Source organism: Erithacus rubecula (genome assembly GCF_903797595.1).
Source record: "Erithacus rubecula genome assembly, chromosome: 3".
In the NCBI taxonomy this organism is placed as follows: domain Eukaryota; kingdom Metazoa; phylum Chordata; class Aves; order Passeriformes; family Muscicapidae; genus Erithacus; species Erithacus rubecula.
Genome location: NC_136689.1, coordinates 59,365,471 through 59,385,392, shown reverse-complemented (window position 1 = coordinate 59,385,392; position 19,922 = coordinate 59,365,471). Strand labels below are relative to the sequence as shown.

The following is a 19,922-nucleotide window of genomic DNA, read 5'->3' as shown; positions in this document are numbered from 1 at the left end:
CTTGTGGCAGTAGTATTGTCTTCATCACGTTATTGTGACATATACTGAATGTAGAATCAGAAGGCAATAAAAAGAAGGCAATTTAAAAATAACCATTTACAATTTTTATATACCTTTTTCTACTCACTTTCAAAATGCAGGTAGTTATGAAGTAGACTTTAGCAACTCTACAATGTGAATTTATTTCACTTTCTTTCTCAAAATGCACTTCTGCTTCTCAGAGAGAGACTTTGTTGAGCTCATTTTGCAGACGTGCAGATCGTGTCCCTAACAAACCTTGACAAGCCTTTCAGATTTGGGGTTTTTTTAATGGGTTTTAGCACATCTGTTCTGTCAGTCTGACTACTGCAAATGCAAATGTCATCTGTTTAAAATCCTCATGATGTTCTCTGCTAAGAAATTGCTGAGTGTACTTGGTACTTATCTGTAATTTTATACCTCAGTCTCTAGACTCTTCTCTCTACTCTGTCTTTTGTCTGCTCTTGGAGTCTGAGGTAATCACTTTACCAAATGTGTCTCTTTTTTTTCCTTATGTTTTAAATTAATTGAGTGCCTTTAAAAGGTGTTGAATTTGCACCAAAAACGGAACATGGGTGTTTTTCATCATACAGCACAAAGGTACAATCAAGTTTATGTCTAGACTTGACCCTAGTGCTTCATGGTGTAGTTTTTGATGAACAAGCTCCTTTTATCACAGGATTAGTTCTCTTTAGTTGTCTTGAAATTTAAATTTGGAATTTGCTAAGTTTATAACCTTCCTGCCCTGCATTTGGTTCACAATGTCTTGGAAAGAGGTGCAAGTAGGTGAGAGATTTCAAAAATGCTGAACAGTTGCAGATCCATTAATTTCATTAGGATATTTTTGAACATCAGCATTCACCACCTTACATTTCAAAAGTGATTTTCTTTAGAACTCACTGTGGAGAGACAAACATTAGGTATTTCAGGATAGCTTTTTGTTTTTTTTTAAACTGTAACATGACTTCAAGCTAAAGATTTTTTTAGGAGGGCAGGCTTTCCATTTTAGCCTGTATGGCACTTTGCCCTTTTCTCACCTAATGCTGCTGCAGCTTTACTTTTTAGTAAGGAGATATACTTTTCCTAGAGAGGGAATGGAAGGCAGGAAGGCAACATCTGCACCTTCTTAATCTTTGTCTTCACTGTTCTACAGGTTGTGAATCAGGTTTTAGTTAATTCATGAAGAGACCTCTTTACTGCTGTGATTCAGAGGATTAGATCTGTTTCCATTTTATAAATTACTAGTCACCTTTTGCTGGCTGTATCCTGTTGTTTGTGCATCTTGTCAGTTCATGTGTGAGGAATGTACACAGATAAATACAGAAGTCCCAAGCAAACCATGTGATGGGATGTTAACATAAAATAATTCCTTTGATAATTAGTTGACATTAAATGTAACTTCAACCTGTTTATTTGGGGGAAGATACTGTATAGGATACTATGAATTCAAAATTTCTATGCTCTGTAATTTTTTATATTAAGTCTCTTTGGATTCTGGAGGAGTTTGGGTCTGCATACTGACCTGTTTAAGCAGGATATGCATGCTTATGGGTAATCCCATTTTACAGCATTTTCTTCTGAATCATACACATATTTTTCTGGAGATAAGAGAATCATTATGAGAGGGGTAGTTTGGGCTTCTTTTCCTTCTGGTTCTCAGGTTTGACTCCAGTAAGAACTGGAGGGTGAAGCCTGGGAAATAAAGTGCCCAGGGTGATCACAGCTTGCTGAGGGCAGACTCAGTGGGTTCATGGAGCATTTCAAATCCTTTGGGGTCACAACACTGTGATGCTCTGCTTTGGCCAAAATTTTGAGAAATCATTTTATGAATAGTTATGAAAGAGAAGATATGTGCCCTTATTAAATGTAAAAGAAATTTCATCTGATTATTATACTTGGCTTACAATCTGGCATACTTTTTTACTAAATACAAGTAGTGAAGTTGCTTGGAGTGATGGTCTCTGTATGCAGTTATGATTAGACTCTCCTTTTTCTGGGCAGCCTCATCTGCAGTTTTCTTCTGTAAAATCCTAATGTGGAAGTATTGTTAGATGATAAACTAGAAATTAGTAAAGTACATCCAATTCAGTTTCTTAAGTGTAGCAAGATGCTATCATTTTTTCCTTTTTTCTTTTCCCCCTGAAGGCATGTGAATGTATTCTTCGGAAGTAATGATACCAAATCTGTAGTGAGGATATAAGGAAGGAACTCAGTAGTGGAAATAAATCTTAAACCATTTAATATTTATGAGTTTAAATTGTTGTTTTTACTTATTGAGATACAAAATTACTAAAATAACTTTTTTCTTTTTTTCATTTTTTTTTTCCTGAATTTTCACTGTGTTTCACTGTCCTGAAACACAGAGCTTAGAACCTGGGGAGGGGAGACTAATTTGTTTATAAAAAAAATGTGCTTAATAGCAGATTGACTTGGCATCCAATTCTCAGTTTTAACTTGCTCCTGAGCTTTTAAGCGTATCCAAACGTACATAAAGATGTGTAAGTATTTTTGATAGCAACTTACTACAGATATGAATGCAAGATACACCTTATAGTGTATCAGGCATGCATCAGAAAATTGCGATAGTGGTATTAAATTTTCATATTTGATACATTTAAGAAAATTTTTGTTCATTCCAGTGTGTAATTTTTTCAAATTTTTGCCTTAATACTAGGTTATGAATTGGTTTTGTAAGCCATATTATTATGATCATGTAGGATACTGTGGCACAAAGGAGTTTTTGATGAGGGTGGTAGCTGACCAGCTGATAAGTTCTGATTGAATCTACATTTGTCAAACTTTCGGGGAAAATAAGTTGAAAAGAATGAAGAAATAGAAAAAAAGCAATATTTCCATAGCTGATCCATACCTTTAATGGTTTTTTTAAGCACAAACTGGTTAAATGAAGAAAACTAGGAAATAGAAATGGAAATATTCCAAGCCTCTTAAACCTCTTTAAAAGTATAGCTATCCAATTAAAACACTGTTGCATTCAAGAGGTGTGCTAATTCTGCTACCCAGAGGTTTTGTCTGTACATCAATTTGTGGACACTGATACAGATTACTTTGGCTAAGCTCAGTTTTGTGTTCATGTGCATCTTATGTTGGTCTATATATTGCATTCAGGGGTTGATGATTCACCTCTTTTTAATAAGAATGAAATTTATAGTTGTAAACTTTGTATTACATGGCAGAATAATCACAGACCTGAAATCTTAAACAGTTTGTGCGTAAGAGTAGTGACTATAACATTTTAAAGTTTATTTTCCACAGCTGAATCACTTATCTCATGCACTTATAATTATTTTTGTCTTTCTATTTTGCTTCTCATCATTATGTAGAACTGTCATTTTGTTTAGTAGGAGTAATTGACAAAGTACAGCTGTTAAATTGCTTCATAACAGGAGGACAATATTGGAAATATGGTTGTATGTAAGGGCAAAAGAAGCAGTGTAAAGTCTTCTCAATCCATCTACTGAAAAGCTGTAATTCATATGCTAGTTCAAGCTGGAAAATGTTAGTATGGCCAAACACCTTTCCCATAGGAGAAGAGAAAGCTAGAGTGGCTGATTGTAGCCATTTTGTCTTGAATCTGGAGAAAATATTTATTGGCAAAACCCAGAGGCCATAGAAATGAATTGTCTTGTGGTTTGCTGTGTTGGATGCCTCCCTGGTTGCCTCTGGAGGAGAGGCAACTCTGAGATCAGAACACAAGTTCCATACTTGCAGTCAGCTCTTGAATCAGTCTTCTACATAAAGCTTTATATTACAGAAAAATGCTGAGCACTCCCAGCTATTTATCTGCCTTGAAGGATTTTTTTTGGAGACAAACTTCAACATAAGCCTCCAGCTTACTGCAGAAGTGGTACATGCATCTGAACAATGGGTTTTGTGGTCCATCATAGAGCTGCTGCTGAATTTCTGCTGCCGAATTTCTCTGTGTGTGTGTGTCCTTGTGCTATGGTTATTTTTTAGCCCCTGTGCTTGCTGAAGGAAAATCTTCTGTTGCAGACTCTGCAGAGTGAAGGAGACAGACAGACATTTGAACAATGGACTGGCATGACTTTTCCACTGCAGTGAGATGAGCGCTCCCACACTGCTGACTTAAGATTTTGGAGAGTATCTGACTCACCTCAATCCTACAAATGACTCAGGCAGCCAGCTGGACTCCCAGCTGTGATCAGGGAAATATTTTTTCCATCTAGCATATTCCACCACTGCAGCCTCCCTCACTGCCACAACCTTGCCACACAAACCCAATACACCTTTCTGTGGGAAAAATGAGTCCTTAATGCCATTTACCATAACTTAGTGAACAGAACAATTAGTGCTTTGCTAGGATATTTTAGAGTTATGTACAAAAAGAATGTTCTAGTTGTCTGGTTTAGGTTTTCAAAAATGTTAAAATTTTATATAAAAGATCAGGTATGAATTTGTTAAGATTTACATTCCTGCTTTGTTTATGTCTAAAATATTACATGGATTTAATCACAGTAAGTCATAACAGGCTTTTCTGCTGCTGGTTACCTTAGATCATTTAGTTATATTTTCTACAGAATGCAAATTTGTGAGGTGTTTTGAGAGTTTTCATCATTAGAAGAATAGCAGAAGCTGAAGTCTGTCTCTTAACGTATGTTTTCACAAAATACAGCTTTTACTTGACAGCGTTTAAGTGAAGTACAGTAATTATGACATTAAGTGATGAGATAATATTTCTGTGTTTTCATTAATAATGCAAATAAACATTTTTTTTCCTTAAGGCAAATGTTCAAATAATTCTTAAGAACAAAAAATTGTTTTGTTGATTGAACTAAATGTGCATCCAAACAGTGATTGTGTTTATAAAAAGACAGTGGCTGGGGATTTTTAATTCTCTTTTTCTAATGTAGCATCTCTATGGGATGTGCTCCCATCCTATGCATAGAGTTTGCACACACAGAGATTAATTGTTCCTTCCATTAGACTTCTGGAGCATCCAGAAGTTAACTTTGAGCATCCTCCTTTCATTTTTGAACTCTGGCACAAAAGCTTGTTTCACATTCAGTTTAAATCCTCTTCTAATACTCTTTATGAATTCTTGGTATTAGTTTATCCTTTCATTTTAAACTTCTATCCTGAGATTTTTCCTCTGATCTGCTGGTGTTTTTTTCCCCTTGAAACAAGAATGTATTTAATGATCTCGTGTAAATGTGACTTTTCCTATTTGCCTGAATGTGGTTTTTGTTTTGTTTTGTTTTTTAATTTTCAGATGGGCTTCCTTCATAAATAAATAAATAAAAAGCCTTTACTTTATGAGGGAAATAACACATTGCATCTAAATAACTTATCTTTCTGATAACTAAGCCCTGAGCCAGAAACTGACAATAGCATCTTCCAAGTAGTTGCTTCCTAAATTCAGTGTGTTGTTTTGTCAACAATTACTCACAGTGCAAGTTCTGAATTACTCCAGTAGCACCTGCATTGCCTCCATGAAAAGCCAGACTTGAAAGTTTGCTGGGGCACAACCACAAGGTGCAAGACTGTGTGTTCTCCTTGTGCAACTTTCTGCCAAGTTCTGAAGCCTGAATCAGGCCCAAATAAATGTTTTTGCTGTGGGAAATGGTGCCTTTGCAGGTTTGATAGATGCTCATAGCTCAGGGTTAGACTGAGATGCCATTGTTGCACCTTGTAGGCTGCCACAGTTAATGTGAAGTTCTTTATCACCAAAACAAGTTTGTTCTGTAATTATTAGCTGTGATTCTGGAGAACAGGATTTTAAAATCTTGCTGTAAACTTTTGCACACATACAGTGGGTTTTAGGCCTTTCATTGTCTTTTGGGAGTTCACTGCCATCCTTGTCTGTGAAGGTAGTGTGCGTTTTAGCTGGAAGGGAAAAAGGGACTTGAGCTCTCATCATTGTTTCACCTTTTGTTCCTGTTTTCCATAAAGGCAAGGTAGCTGATGTAGTATTTCTGAAATCCTTTTCCAAGGTGACATCCAACATTCAGTTATTTTAGGAAAGTCAATGTGCCTTGCTTTTCTCCTTAAACCTCCTGGTTTCCTTTACAGATACTTACTTTGTATCCTGCCTGCATTTTACCTTCTGTATGTTAGGGAACCCTAAAGAGCAGTCCCTGAAGATCTTCTATCTGGTGATGAAGAGTTCAGGCAAGTTAGCAGATACCTCAGGCTCTCAGGTAGATGAGAGGAATGTTACAAATAGGATTCATCTGCTGCTTCTTTAATAGCTCCTTCAGTTAAGCCTCATACAACTGTGCTCTGCATCATACCTTTGTATTTTTTATATGTGAAGTGGACATTTGAAACCACTTACATGTTTGCTAAGTGCCACCATGCCTAGCAAAAAGCTGCATTTTCCATAGCTCTCCTTCAGTCTTGGTTCATTTAGAGACACAATGTGCCTTTCTTCACCTTTTCCTTACTCTTGGATTATTTGCAGTGACTTCAGGAGTCCATCTGAAGAAGAGAGATTATTTACTTGCCTGTAACAGATTTTACTTTGTGATATGCTATAAATTCCCACCCACATGGAATAAGCATTTTCAGAATGCTGTTACATAAATGGTAGTTTTGCATCAGTTGCTCAATATCCACTCCACAATAAATGAGTTTAAGTTGTTGGAGATACAGCCTGTTTCATCCTTAATGATCCTAATTTGCACTTCCTTCAGACCTCTTTTTATACCGTGCCTTCTGTTTTTCTCAAGGTTGAAAACCCAGTGTCTGTGTTAGGCCCAACATGTTATACCCAGACATTGGATTTCAGCTTGGGAATTTAGTTTTTGCACCAACCTTGTGGATCTTGCTGCCTAAGAATTCTTCATATTTCGTGCTGGTATTGCAGAGCCAAAAGGGCACTGTTGTGCCTGGCAGGCATTTGAGAGGCTTTCCAGATTCTTTGGTGCTCAAAGGCTACTGTGGAACATAGTGTGATTTGATAAAATTGATTTCAGTGATATGGTCTGAATGCACACATTGCTGTTTCCACTGAATTGATTAGATTCCATTCTTGTATTCTACTCCCTCTGTATCATACTTTGGGTATTTTATGAAATTATTCATTACATTTAAGTAGGCTTTAACAGAAGGAGTTCATGGTAACTATTAAATTCAAGCTTACATTCAGCTTGCAAAATTGAATAGTTATAACCACCTTATTCCATTCATTTGAGACATTTTTCTGTTTTCTCTGTATAGATTTGATTTAATTTCACAGTTTTAACCTGCTTCAGAAATTTGTTGGCTTTTGGGGAGGTCTTTTCCCCTGCAAATTGTAGTATGATTCTCTGATTAGAATGTTGGGAACCTCAGGAGAAGCTTTTTTCTTTTTTTTTTCATCTCTCTCCGTCTCGCTTATCAAAATACTCTTTGTTTTTATACTTATCTCTTTAGACAAAAGTTTTCAATTTTTTCCTTTATCAGAACTATTAGATTTAATATTCCTGTTTGAGTACATCGCTGATGTCCTTTCATAATGATGCTTTTGGAGGTTTTCACTTCTCTTCCATCTCCTTCTTAAGTATTGCTTTTTTTGCTTTTACCAACTCTTTGGTGACTTCCTGTCCCAGTCTGGGGTTCCTCCTTTGCCCCGAGATCACCCCAGAGGGACACGAAGGTGGTTCAAAACCTGGTTTTCTCTGAAGCCGCCGAAGAGAGATTGCTGGAGACGGTTTTCTCTTGTTCCAGGGATTGTTTATTGTTTCTTATCTCAGGCACCTTTTGCCTGGCCAGCAGGGTCTGCTCAGCCTGGCATCCATGGTGGAATCTACCTGGTGAAGGCAGGGCTTATCTTATATAGTTAGTACTACGTATTACATGTTTACAAAATTTTACCAATACAATACAATTGTATTAAATGGTCCAGCCCTGACCCCATCCAATCCAAGAGTGCCAACGTGTCACCCAACATGGATGACATGGAGAAGAAGGAGGAAAAGGTGTCCACCCCCCAAATTCTCCATCTTGGCCACGTGTCCCTTATCATAAACATTCAAGAAAACCTATTTATCTACGTTCTAACATTCTAATTTACACTCTACTCATCATTATTTTCTGTGTCTCTTCTCTCAACGTGGGCAGATTCTCCCAAGGAGCCAAATCCAGCCCCTGCAGCTCCTGGGCAGCACTCGGGGGTCTCTGAGGGGTCTGCCAGGGGGGTTTTTGCACCCCCAAAGGAGCCAGGGAAAAACCTTGGACTCCCACAACTTCCTGAAGTTTATAATTTTCTTTGCTACAAGACTGATACTAGTTCTTTAACACTTGTCCTGCTTCATCCTGATTCTTATTTCATTTTCAATAGTAACTGTCCTGCCTAATTTATTAATTGTGGGATCCCCAAAGACTCTTTCTGGGTTTTGGGACTTCATGTGCCATGCCTTTGTCTTACCATGTCAAGATAGAAGAAATTCTGTTTTCCTTAAACTTTAGATATTACTCCTGTGCTTTGAATCAGGTTGCTAAACCCAGTTGGTACTGATCCTGTCTCTTACCTAATTACATATATTTATATGTGAGAAAGAAGTTACTCATCTCAGTTACATCTTTATTCATCTTCTATGCTATTAAATTTTCCTGAAACCTTATCCCAAAATGCAATTTTCATACATTACTTATCCAGTGTTAATGGTTCAATGATGCCAAAGAGCTTTAGTTGCCATAATTAGAATGCTGTCATATCTTTGAATTCTTCATAAAACATACATTTAATTTTGTCTTTGATGATTCTTCAGTGATAACAGCAGGTTTTAGATTTTGTGCTAATTCTCTTTTAACTTTCAGTCACTCAGTTCAATCAGGTCAAATCAGGTAACCACTTACAATATCAAGTTGCCTTAATTATTTCTCCATGGTATGAGTGTGTTAACTTTGAAAGCTTCATTTTCTGGCTATTTTACTTTTTTATAATGTAGAAACACATTTACACAGTGTGTGCTCCTCAGCATAGCAGAGGACATCTGACACAGGCAAGACCAAAATATTTAAGGTGAATACCTTCCAGCCTTTTATTTGACTAGTTGGAGTTTCATTATCTTTTCAAACCCCTGGATTTTATTTGGACTTCATTAATAGCTTTGCTATTATTATTTACTGATACCTCTTGTCATATTGACATGTATTATTCATTTTATGTTTGAAGTTCTTTTAAATTTCCCACTTAGTAACCCAGGCTTCAGGCAGGAAAGCTACTGTTTGAATGGCTTAAGATTTGTGACTCAGAGTCCTCAAAAAAAAAAAAAAAATAAGGCACCTGGAACACTCCTTTATTTTATTTAAAGCTTTTGACTGTGATAATATACACTAATAATGATATGGTAAGCTATCCTAATTGTCATTATTAAGGTATCTGCAACTTGGTGACATACTGAAAGTGAAGTAGTTCTCTGAACTGAACAGAGAGAAATGGTTAAGAGCTTCCCTGAGGCAACAGTATCCATTGATTTTGTATTGTTTTAACTTTGTCATTGACAAGCTACAGTCTACATTTAAAATACCATCTTTTCCTGATTTTGCTTCTGATGTCTCCTATGTGTTGCTTGGTATGCATGTATGAATCTGAATGTCCTTCAAAACTTTGGAAGGAAGGCATGCGTTAATTACTTCCATTGACCCCAGTATTCTAAGCTGATTCTGTCTTTTACAAAGAAATGTTCTTAAATTACTGGCAGTTCTAGACAAAGGAAGCTGCTTCCAAAACATTACAAACATGAAGTGTGTAAGAACCTGGCTGGTTGAGGCCATCCTTCTGAGGTTAACTAGGGTATTTTAGAGCTGTTTTCCTGGTGGTTTTGGTTTTTCTGCCCTTTCTCCACTTGGAAGAGAAGGCCCAGTATTTTGCTTTAAATGATACCTTATTAACTGATAGATAATTAATTTTTATGGACCAATCCTGTATAATCTCTTGTATTCTGAACTCACCTGCTGTTTGGGCATACCTGAGAACAAAACAGAGACTTCTCACAGCCATTCTGCTACCTTCCAGTTAGCCAAGTGAACTGTTCTTGCTCATAAAGATGGATATTATATCTGGTGTGATTTCTTTAAATTCAGATTGTTATCAGAGCATGTCATGAGTGGAATGAGACAGTGATCTGCAGACAGTGTTTGTTGTTTACTATCACTCCAGTGATGCCCATTACCTTAAGACTCATGCCCCGTTCTTTCTGAAGATTGTTTCAATTATATTTTTACATGAATGAATGAATGATTCTTTATGCATGCCCTTTGAAATATTTACTTCATAATTTCTTTAAATTTATTCTTGCAAGGTAAATCCTCTGTTTCCCAGTGATCCGAGTTATATTGCATTATGCTGATTGAAGTATGATTATATTGAAATATAATTAACTTCATCTTATCATACTTTAATTAGTAAAGCACACTGGATTTCTTTGAAGTTAAGCTCATGGGTTTTGGCTTAATAAGGAAATAGCATTGCTTGTATGTCTGAAGTGTTACCTCTGAAAATACAATTCTGAAGCTATATAGGTGGTGTGTTCTGAGTACATCCCAATCCTCGTGTCACACTTAGGTCTGAAGTGTCAAGACCATATAGTCGCATTTGCCAGTGGGTCATGAAATAAAAATGAAAAAATTCAAAGTTACACAATAGCAGCTTTTGATCTTTGTGGAGTTGGGAGGATGTTATTGGATTTTGAGCCAAATACTATACTTAAATCTGAGAAATTTATTATTATTATTCAAATTTGCTTTTTGCACTCCTGGTAGGAGTAGTAGTTCTCTGTGCAACCATTTTCCTGTACGTACATTGCTCTTTAAGGGAAAAAAGTTTTAGAGTGGTGACAGTAAAAGGTTTTGACCTACCAGATACTTGATACATGAGACACACTGGCTCTGAAAAGTTCACATTTAAGAATGTATAGGAATGTACATCAAAAATTGTCTGGTGTAAAACTGCAGCATTGTTTACTTAGAGTACATGAACTGTGATTTAACTGCCTCTGGCAAACATTTAGGAAAAGTGCTTATGGCTGCTAAAGCTTTGTCCCAGACAACCTGCCTGCTGCTCTGTTAAAACTGTGACTCTCAGGTTTAATTGTAACAACACCTTCTGTAAGTACTGTGTTGATAAAGATGTAGCAAATAAGCTGCTGTGTTTTGGGTGATTAGCTGGTGTGGTAAAAGTTGTGTTTCATTAGGTACTTTGAAAATGGTGTTTCCTTCATTGTGTTGATCCTTCCATGTTGATGTTTGCAACTGGAAAACTTTTTGTGTGATGATTTCTCACAAAGTTATAAGAGAAAAAGATCCAGTCAATTTGTTTGTATAGGTTGTAATGTGAAAGAATTGTGTCTCTTTTAAATCTATCAGCTTTTTAGGGGAACTCTTTCAAGCTGTGCATTTGTTTTCAAAACCTTTGTTTTAACGTATGATTTGCCATTCTCTACTTCTTCTCTGTGCTGCAGAAGTTATTAATATAAATTATCTTGAACAAACACCTTGGGAATGAAACATCTGTCCCATTGGCAATTTTATTTCCTCATTCATTTTTCTTGATCAATTCTTGGTTCTGCTTCAGACAGAAATCTTACATTCTCTGTTAAAGTCTTTCAACTTGTCATACCACTACTCCTCCTTTGACAACATCTTCTGTTCCCCTTTACCACTACATTGCTTTCTTTGGCCTGTCTTTGAAATGTGCCTGGCCTTCTTTTTGTTTTCACTTCTAGCTTATTTCTTTTCTAAGTTATTTCTCTTGTCCCTTATGTTGTGTAAGGTCCATTACTTTTTGCTGTCTGTTTACTAGAAAATAAATTAACCCAAACCTGAAAGAAAAAATATTAAAAGCAGATAATTTATCTAAATTCTGGAACTATTTTAAGGAGATTTTTATCTTGTTGTGCCTGTGTTGTTATATGCTGTCAACACCCCTCTCAAAAAGGATAGGCTACACTGTGCAATATAATGTTACTGTAAAGACTAACAGAGATTATCAGAGGTATAGCAGATCTTCACACAAGGGAAATTAAGTACTCTTCAGTCTGGAAAAATGCTAATTGTGAGGAGCAAGTAGAGAAGTCAGTAAAATCATGAAGACTACTGGAAACGTGAAGGAGTTGTTACTGGTCTCCCCCAGCATAACAGTTAGAGGGCATCAAATGGAATTAGCAAATGGAAGGCTCACCAGAGATTTCTTTTTTTTTTTTTTCTTTCAAGTGGTTTTGATATGGAGGCATTTAGATTCAAGGAGAGACTTGTTGACAGGTTAATGGAGAAGAAATCCATCAAAAGCTACTGGTTACAGAAACATCTTTCTAAAAAACTCAGTTGGAAGGACAAAGGGATTCTGAGAGGGCTCAGCATCTGAAATGCTTCCCCAGGATACTCCTGATGCCTATTGCTAGGAGCAGATTGCTGGCTTAGATGGACCTCTGGAGCACTATGTCTTCTTTTCAAGGTCCCTGGAACATCGCAGGACTCTAGATTATAGATGGGTGAAAAGACACATTCAGAAATATTTCTTTTTCTTTTTTATTTTTTTTAATTAGCATTTGTTAATGGAGCCCTGCTTGCAATTTTTTCATTTGGTTTCATCATGCCAAAAAGGCATGCTAATCATTTTGTTTTATATGCCTGATTTCTGTGTCAGAGTGAAGAGCTAAATGACTGTCACTGAAACAGATGTGGATGGGTCCTCAGAGCCCAAGACATTTAGTGTTGATGATAAGCATTGTGTCAAACTGAGAAAAAGTATATCATATTCTCTGCTGCTCATGGCTGAGATCCTATTATTTCTGACCATGCCTGACAGCTCTAATGTTAAACAGTGATGGGTCATGGAAAATTAGTGTAATTTCAATGGCTGCTTTAGTGCAGCAAACATTAAGTCAGTTCCCAAGAACAGTTCCCTGGTGCAACCCTTAATAAATTCAAACTTTATTTTTAGGGATGACCTTTAGTAACGTGAGCCTTGATCCATTGAGATGCTGTTCACTTTTGATGCATCTCCAAATCCCTTTTTTATGCATTTTAAATCAACACACGCTTATTCTGAATTTATGTGTGTGGATAGACGGAGAGATGTAATTTAAACACATCTGTTCAAATATGCATTTCAGATCAACTTGGTGCCGGTTCTCATAATACGGCTGAGTTTTTGACGGGTATTATATCCCTAAAGTACACAGCAGATGGTATTTATTAGAGATTGAATGGAAATGAAGTTTAAGGATGTTGAGCTTTTTGTCTTAAGTCGCTCATTTTTTAATCATAAAACAATAATGATCTGAAGTTATAAATCCGTAATGAAGTTCTATAAAATGTTTCTTGTTTATGAGGAGAGTAGAACACCTTATAGTTGAATAAAGTTGATCTAAGCCTTGACTGTTTGGTTTGGAGTTTTTGGGGTTTGTTTGGGGGGGTTTTGTTTTGGTTTTTTTTAAAGAAAAATTTATAATGAGAAGTATTATAATGCTTCTCCTAAACTGCTTGGGCTCCAGCTAGTAGGAACTCTGGTAACCTTCACAATAATTGTTTGAAGAGAGTAAAACCATGTGTACTCTTTCATCCTGAGGCAGTGAGCCACACTAATTACGAGATACACTTTTTATCTAGGTCACTATTCCCTGGTAACAAGGACAGCCCAGTCCCTACTTGCACAGAGTCATCCACACCTACACCTTCTCATGCTGGGTTCTGGAAATCAGGTCTACTCGCTGCCTCCAGGTGTCATTCAGCCCAGTTTCTGAAAGAACTCTTCTGGGGGCAGGAGGTGGGCTGGGAAAAGAACAGTCATTAAAAAGTACCTGTTCTCACTCTCAGTTAAACTCTGAGAAGTGTTGGATTATGCTTCTTGATCACAGATACTATTCTACAGCCTGTTTCACGTGACTTACATCAAAGCCACTAATGACTCCAAGTTCAAACCCAACATATTAAGCTGCACTTGCAAATCCATTGGACAGTGCTGAAGATCACAAGGCTCAGATGTAATGTGTTCCCTGTGGGAATCACCACCAAGAGACACCTTGATTGCTCTCTAAGGTGTGGAATGCAAAAAGCAGGATACATCCCCTGACTCTCTAGCTGTCAGGCTGGACTTACTGTGTAGTTTCTGCTACCTTTGAAATTTGAAGTGTTTCAGTATGAACCACCTCCAAATTAACTGGTAGAATTTAATGGCCTTGCCAGCTATTCTCCCAGGGGTGTATACCTTCCTTTGGAGAAATTTGCAAGAATTCTCTGAAAACATACTCTGAGGGTTTCTCTGTGGTCCTTTCTGGATTTCATTTGTCTGTTTTATTATTTTTTATCAAAGCAAACATATAAACAAAATGGCATTACAATTTCTTTTTCTGGTTTGTTGTGTCTTGGACATCAATTTCAGAGAGATATGATCCAAACTGTGAAATACAAACTTTAAAAAAAGTATTGAAATTATGTTTTTTATGCACATAAACAAAATCTTACTTACTAAACGTCTGATATTATGCATCTGAATAGTTGAGTAAAAGTAAGTGAGTTGACTTGATTGAAGCCATTAAATACTTTTACACACAGTATTGACATAGTTACTTTTAACCTTGCTTTAATTCAGCCCAACTGAGGTGAAGGAGAACTGATTGGTGAGACACCCTGGAGTTGTGTTACACAGTAATAGAGAACATTTTGAAATATTTGAAATAAGATAATTTCTTATTATCTATATAATTTCTATATAAATTTTCTAAAATATTAATGTTCTTGATATATATAGCTGCATTTTAATAAGGTGTCTTACCAAAGTATAGTTTATATCTGGCCATAAGGCTCAGTATGTTATCATTTAAGAGACTTTACACACAAGTGTTTATGACATGCCTACTGTCATTTAACCAAGGTACTTACCAAGGTACCAGTTTTACTCCATGAGTAAATCAGTTCAGCAGTTGATATGAGGGTTCAAAAGAATTTGTTTTTCTGACACAAGTTTCTGAACTCACACTCACACTCCTGATCTACTTTTAAACACATATGGAAAAGATTACTAAGAAAAACATTTTCAGTGGATATCCATTTATTAGATGCTTGTTCATCCATTGTGTAATTTAGGGTAAATCACAAATGGGAAAGGATGGAGAGCCTCCTGCTTCAGAAATTATGTTCAAGTTTAGTCCCCCAACTGCAGACACTTAACTTAGGAGTATATTGTCCTGTGCTGCATTCATAGTCCCTGGGGAGAGAGGGAGAAGTGCTGGAGGATTTCAGAACAGAAACAGACTGAATTCCTTTCTCACAGTGTGGGGATTTTTCCATGGCTTAATCCTCAGGTTAATCTCCATATAGGCAAGAGAGAAAGAAGTGGGGTGAAGTTTCCTGTTGGTCCTAGGCAGTGCTCCCAGCTGAGCACTCTGTCTCTCTGTGCTGGCTGCAGTTGGTGTGACTCCTCAGTGAGTGATTTAAGCTGAAGTCAGAAATCCCACAAAACTAGGCCTCATGGAGAAAAGAGAAAGGGAGGGGGTGAGAAGGGCTTCTGGAAGACTGTGTGTGGTCAAGGGGAAGATGAAAACACATCCTTCAGCTCCAACTCAAAATGGCATATTGAGATACCTGTTAGGCTCTGTAAATACACTTGAAAGATCAACTCAGATATCTTCAAATTATTTCTTCCATTAACCCCATTTCATGTTCTCTAAATGGGCTTGTACTGTAGAAGCATTCTAAAATATAAAATAATTTGTGATGCTGAAATAACATTTCAGAGTAGACTGGTTTTGTTTTCATAAAAATTCCGGTTTTTTTCCTAACATTTTTTTCAATGCACATTTCTAATTTATGAATCAAGAAGTTGCTATATCATCACATTTTTTTGTTTTGACTTTAATTACTATAGAATTCTCCTACCCTTCTGTAAGACTATATAGTGTTTTCTTTTTATTCATATTGCTATTTATTCTAGTCCAGTATTTTGTTAGACTGTAAGGAGTGGACGTAGCTCGTCTTGCTTAAGAGCAAGCTGGTGGCTTTAAGTAATTTCTGGATTTAAGTGTTAATTGCTGAAATGGAAGTGAGAAGAATATGTGATCATCTAAAAGAATTTCAAGTGGTCATGTGAGTAGCTGAAGGTGATAATTTTAGCTTCTTTACATAACTTCTTCCTTGAGTGTGGATTTGGTTTGCAATGGCTATTGCTAAAGGAAGTGTTTTCTGTAGCTGAAACCACATTAAATGGTCCATGTAACAAGAGAATCCTAGAAAGTTTCACGATTTTGCTTCTGCTTTTCTTAGAAATATTGCTCTGTGAAAATGAGGGTGGGATGGGGGCTTGGTTTTACTGGGGTTTTTTTGGCAGCTTTTATCACATTTATCTCTTTTCTAAGTCACTTGTCTGTGACTTGACTTCTAGGCATCAGTCAATTCCTTGGGTCAGACTTTTTTCTGTGACCCCAGAGGCTGAACCTCTGAGGTTCCTCTTTAGGCAGAGGGTAAGATGTTGCTTTTCTTCTGTATTCTTTCAAACACATCTTGTTCTTCCTTTCTGTGAGGTTTGGATACCTGTGCATGAGTGTGTTAGTCCTTACAGCACCACACTAAAACAAATGAGTCTTCACTGTAAGATGAAGCAGTTGCTTCTTTTTGGATGGTCAGAATTGCCCAGGATACTGGGGATTACATTGCTGGTGTAGTTCAGAATGGCAAAACATCATTCTGCTTAAGTAGGTAGAAGGGATTTATATATGTAGAGGGACATAGGGGAGAGAATACTCAGGAACCCTAAATATGTTAGGCTGTTTTATTTATACATGGCATTAACTTTTCCTCTGATTCATCATTTTTTGAAATTCTGCAGTTTTATTGTGAAACATCCCAATTTAGAGTCAGCATGCTGCCGAGCTTCTCTCCTACACCCTAAAAACATTTTTGGAAACTGAATAGTTAGCCTAACTGTAAACGTGTTTGTGTAGTTTTTTTGTAGGGGATGCTCAGTAGTTTTTTCTTTATTTGCTTCACAATAGATAGGCAGCATTTGGTGTAAAAAAAAAATAATATTGGCTGATGCACAAGAACTTGTTTTTACATGATTTTTGGATCATATTTCATAGATGGAGCAATTCTTAAACATCATCTGAATCTAACTAATAAAGAATTTTGTGCTGTTTTCTTTCAGGCTGTCAGAGAAAAGGTCACTTTAATTTTCAAGTGTGTATATGTTTTATATTTTTCCATAATTATATCTTTTCCCCTCTTTTTTTTTCATTAAGGAATTATGTTTCACATGTGGAACTAATCGTACATATTTTTGTTCATCACTGCTTTGAGAAGTCTTTAAGAGCTTGATTTTTGTCATTTTGGATTTTATTTTGAGTGAAATCTCCTGCTTTTTTCCCCTTTTAAACTGCTTGTTAAACAATACAATCAGCAGTGATATAAAAATGCACTATGCAATGTCATATTTTAGGCAGTTACACTGGATTGAACTGTAATTAATTGCTGTTGCTGAATACACCATGGTCCTTATTCTCTTTTTGTACCCAGGCTTTTCTTTGTGTGTAATAATTCCATCCAGGAAGAAATCTAATTACTAAGATAATTAACACCTTATCAGCAAATGGAGTTCAGACATTTGTAGAGTTTATGAATTTTTAAAATATGTAATTTCCTTTTAACTGAATGACAACTGGTGTTATGGAGAAAAAGAGCATATTTTATTGTATCTAGCTTGATTGGACCTTATAATTCATGTTGCTATAGAAACAACCAGGCCTTTATAAAGGATGGTATTACTACTACCATTGGTAATAAATGCTTTGACTGTTGCCAATAGTGTCATTAAAATGGATAAAATAACTTCATTATAATGATTTTGTCAAATGTAATGAATGTTCTGTTCATGTTCTGAGAAATGGCAGCTGATGTTACCTGGCATTGGTTTATAAAGTAATGTACTCTTTCTTCCATGAGCTTACTGCTGCACAAGATATTTGTGGTATGAACAAAAAATCATGTTGCAGGATATGGTGCTGCTCTCTTCACTCGGTCCTTTAAGATAAGGAATTTTATTATTGTTACTTGATATCTTGATGTTTGTCAGTTTTAAGAAGACAGTAGTAACTGAGGCTATTGAGCAGACAGCTCTGGGAATTTCTGCTCTTCTGCACAGTATCCAGGTTGTATTTCCCACTTAGGGCTGTTGGATCAAGTCCTTGGAAATATTCAGTTTTATGCTGGTTTTGATTTGTCATTCAAATGCCATCTTTTAACCTTCTCAGATGACAGAGTCTGAATCCATGAACTCAAAAATGAATTGATATAATTTGGTTTCTTTGGTGGTGATTTTTCCTAAGGAAAGGTGGAAGAAAATTCTTATCTGATAAATTCCTATGCCACTGCCTATATATCCAGACACATGTTAAAAGGAGAGTAAGGCATTCACTTTAATATAAGCTCATTGCCAACACTTGAAGAAAAGAACAAATTTAGGGAAAAAAATCACAAAATGTATTTACTGCCATATACAACTTGTCTGAAGGCTATTGTGGTAGAATATTGTGGAATATAAGCTATGGTCTAATATTGCACTAATCAAATTAGTAAGAACAGTATTCTCTGCTTCTCTTTTTCAGGGTGTTTTGCCAACAGGTTTTCCTTTTCCAGTAGAACTCATTGTTTCAGGAAGTTTTTCTTTCAGTTATTCAAAATCAAGTTTCTTCACTCACTACAACCCAGCTTTTTTTTTTCCTGTGGTGATGTAATGTCTAATAAGAAATTATATTTTTTTCTTTGGCTGTTTGAATGCTTTATAAATGTAATTTGGATTACATGCACTAACGTTCACAGTTCTGCAGTCTTAACCAGATGAGAGGAAGAGAAACCTTCCATCCATTTCTTTAGGTTAGAGACAGTCTTGGAGACCCCTCCTTAACCTCAAGTGTGAACTTTGCTTCTAACAGTTGTCTTTATGCCATTCACCCCTAAAACAATCTCTCTCAGCTGTTCTCTTGCCTCTAGCCTAAATAAGAGCTGTAGAATTATTTAGATTGCAAGGGACCTCTGGAAGGCATCTCATCTATTCCTTCTACTTGAAACAGGGTCAGTTCCAAGTTAGATACCACCAATATTTGTACAGAGTTCTTACTTTTCTCCATAAGTCATATTTTCTCAAGTTTATCATTGCTATTGGCAGTGTGCAAACACTGTGGAAACAGTCTCATCTGTGTCAGGAGGGAGCACTGAGCACAATGTGTTTCTGCCTCTCTCCAGAGGATGCTTATCATTATTCCCGCTGTACACAAAGCTCAGTCTGGGTGCAAGCCTTGATGGCTGCTCCAGTATCTGCTGGGAAAGCATCCTTGGCATGTTCCCACCATGTCCAAGACAGTGACAGTGGCAGAATTTCAACTGAAGCCCCCTAACTTCACTTTCTTCTTTGCATTATTCTGTGTCTGTGGGCTGCCTCTGTCAGCTGTGCTGCCTTAAGCTCATGTGTGTAAGGGTTCTGCATGCTCGGTCCAAGGGGAGCAGTTAGGGACTGTTGACTTTGCTTAAAAAACAGGAGAACTCACTGCTTGTGCATTTGTGAACTTAATTATTTTGTTTTCCTTTTAAAGTAAGGCATAGGCTAATGTTTTAGAATACTGAGTTAAAAATTAACTTGTGTCTAAAGATGTATTTTTGTCTCCTAAGCCAATTTTGTTCAGATTTTGATATGACATGCCAGTCCCCTCTTTCAGATACCCTGTTCTACTTTGATAGCAGCATTGTGAAACATTAAAGAATTTATATTTTCCAGTGACTGAGTCTCAAAAGGTTTACATTTCATGGATTATGCTATCAGAATTCAAGAAATAGCAAGATGTGCTGATTACCTCTGATTTTGATTGAAGGAAGAGTTGATCCAGATGTTTTCACTCTTCTCTGACAATCCTAATCCAGTATTTGCTGCAGTATCTTCTATTACTTGTGCACTC

At 36.6% G+C, this 19,922-nt stretch overlaps 1 protein-coding gene across 3 annotated transcripts in view; it reads left to right on the top strand.

Moving 5' to 3' along the window:
- Window positions 1–19,922, top strand: part of CDKAL1 (CDKAL1 threonylcarbamoyladenosine tRNA methylthiotransferase) — a 369,457-nt gene that overhangs the window by 248,622 nt on the left and 100,913 nt on the right. The window lies entirely within an intron of this gene.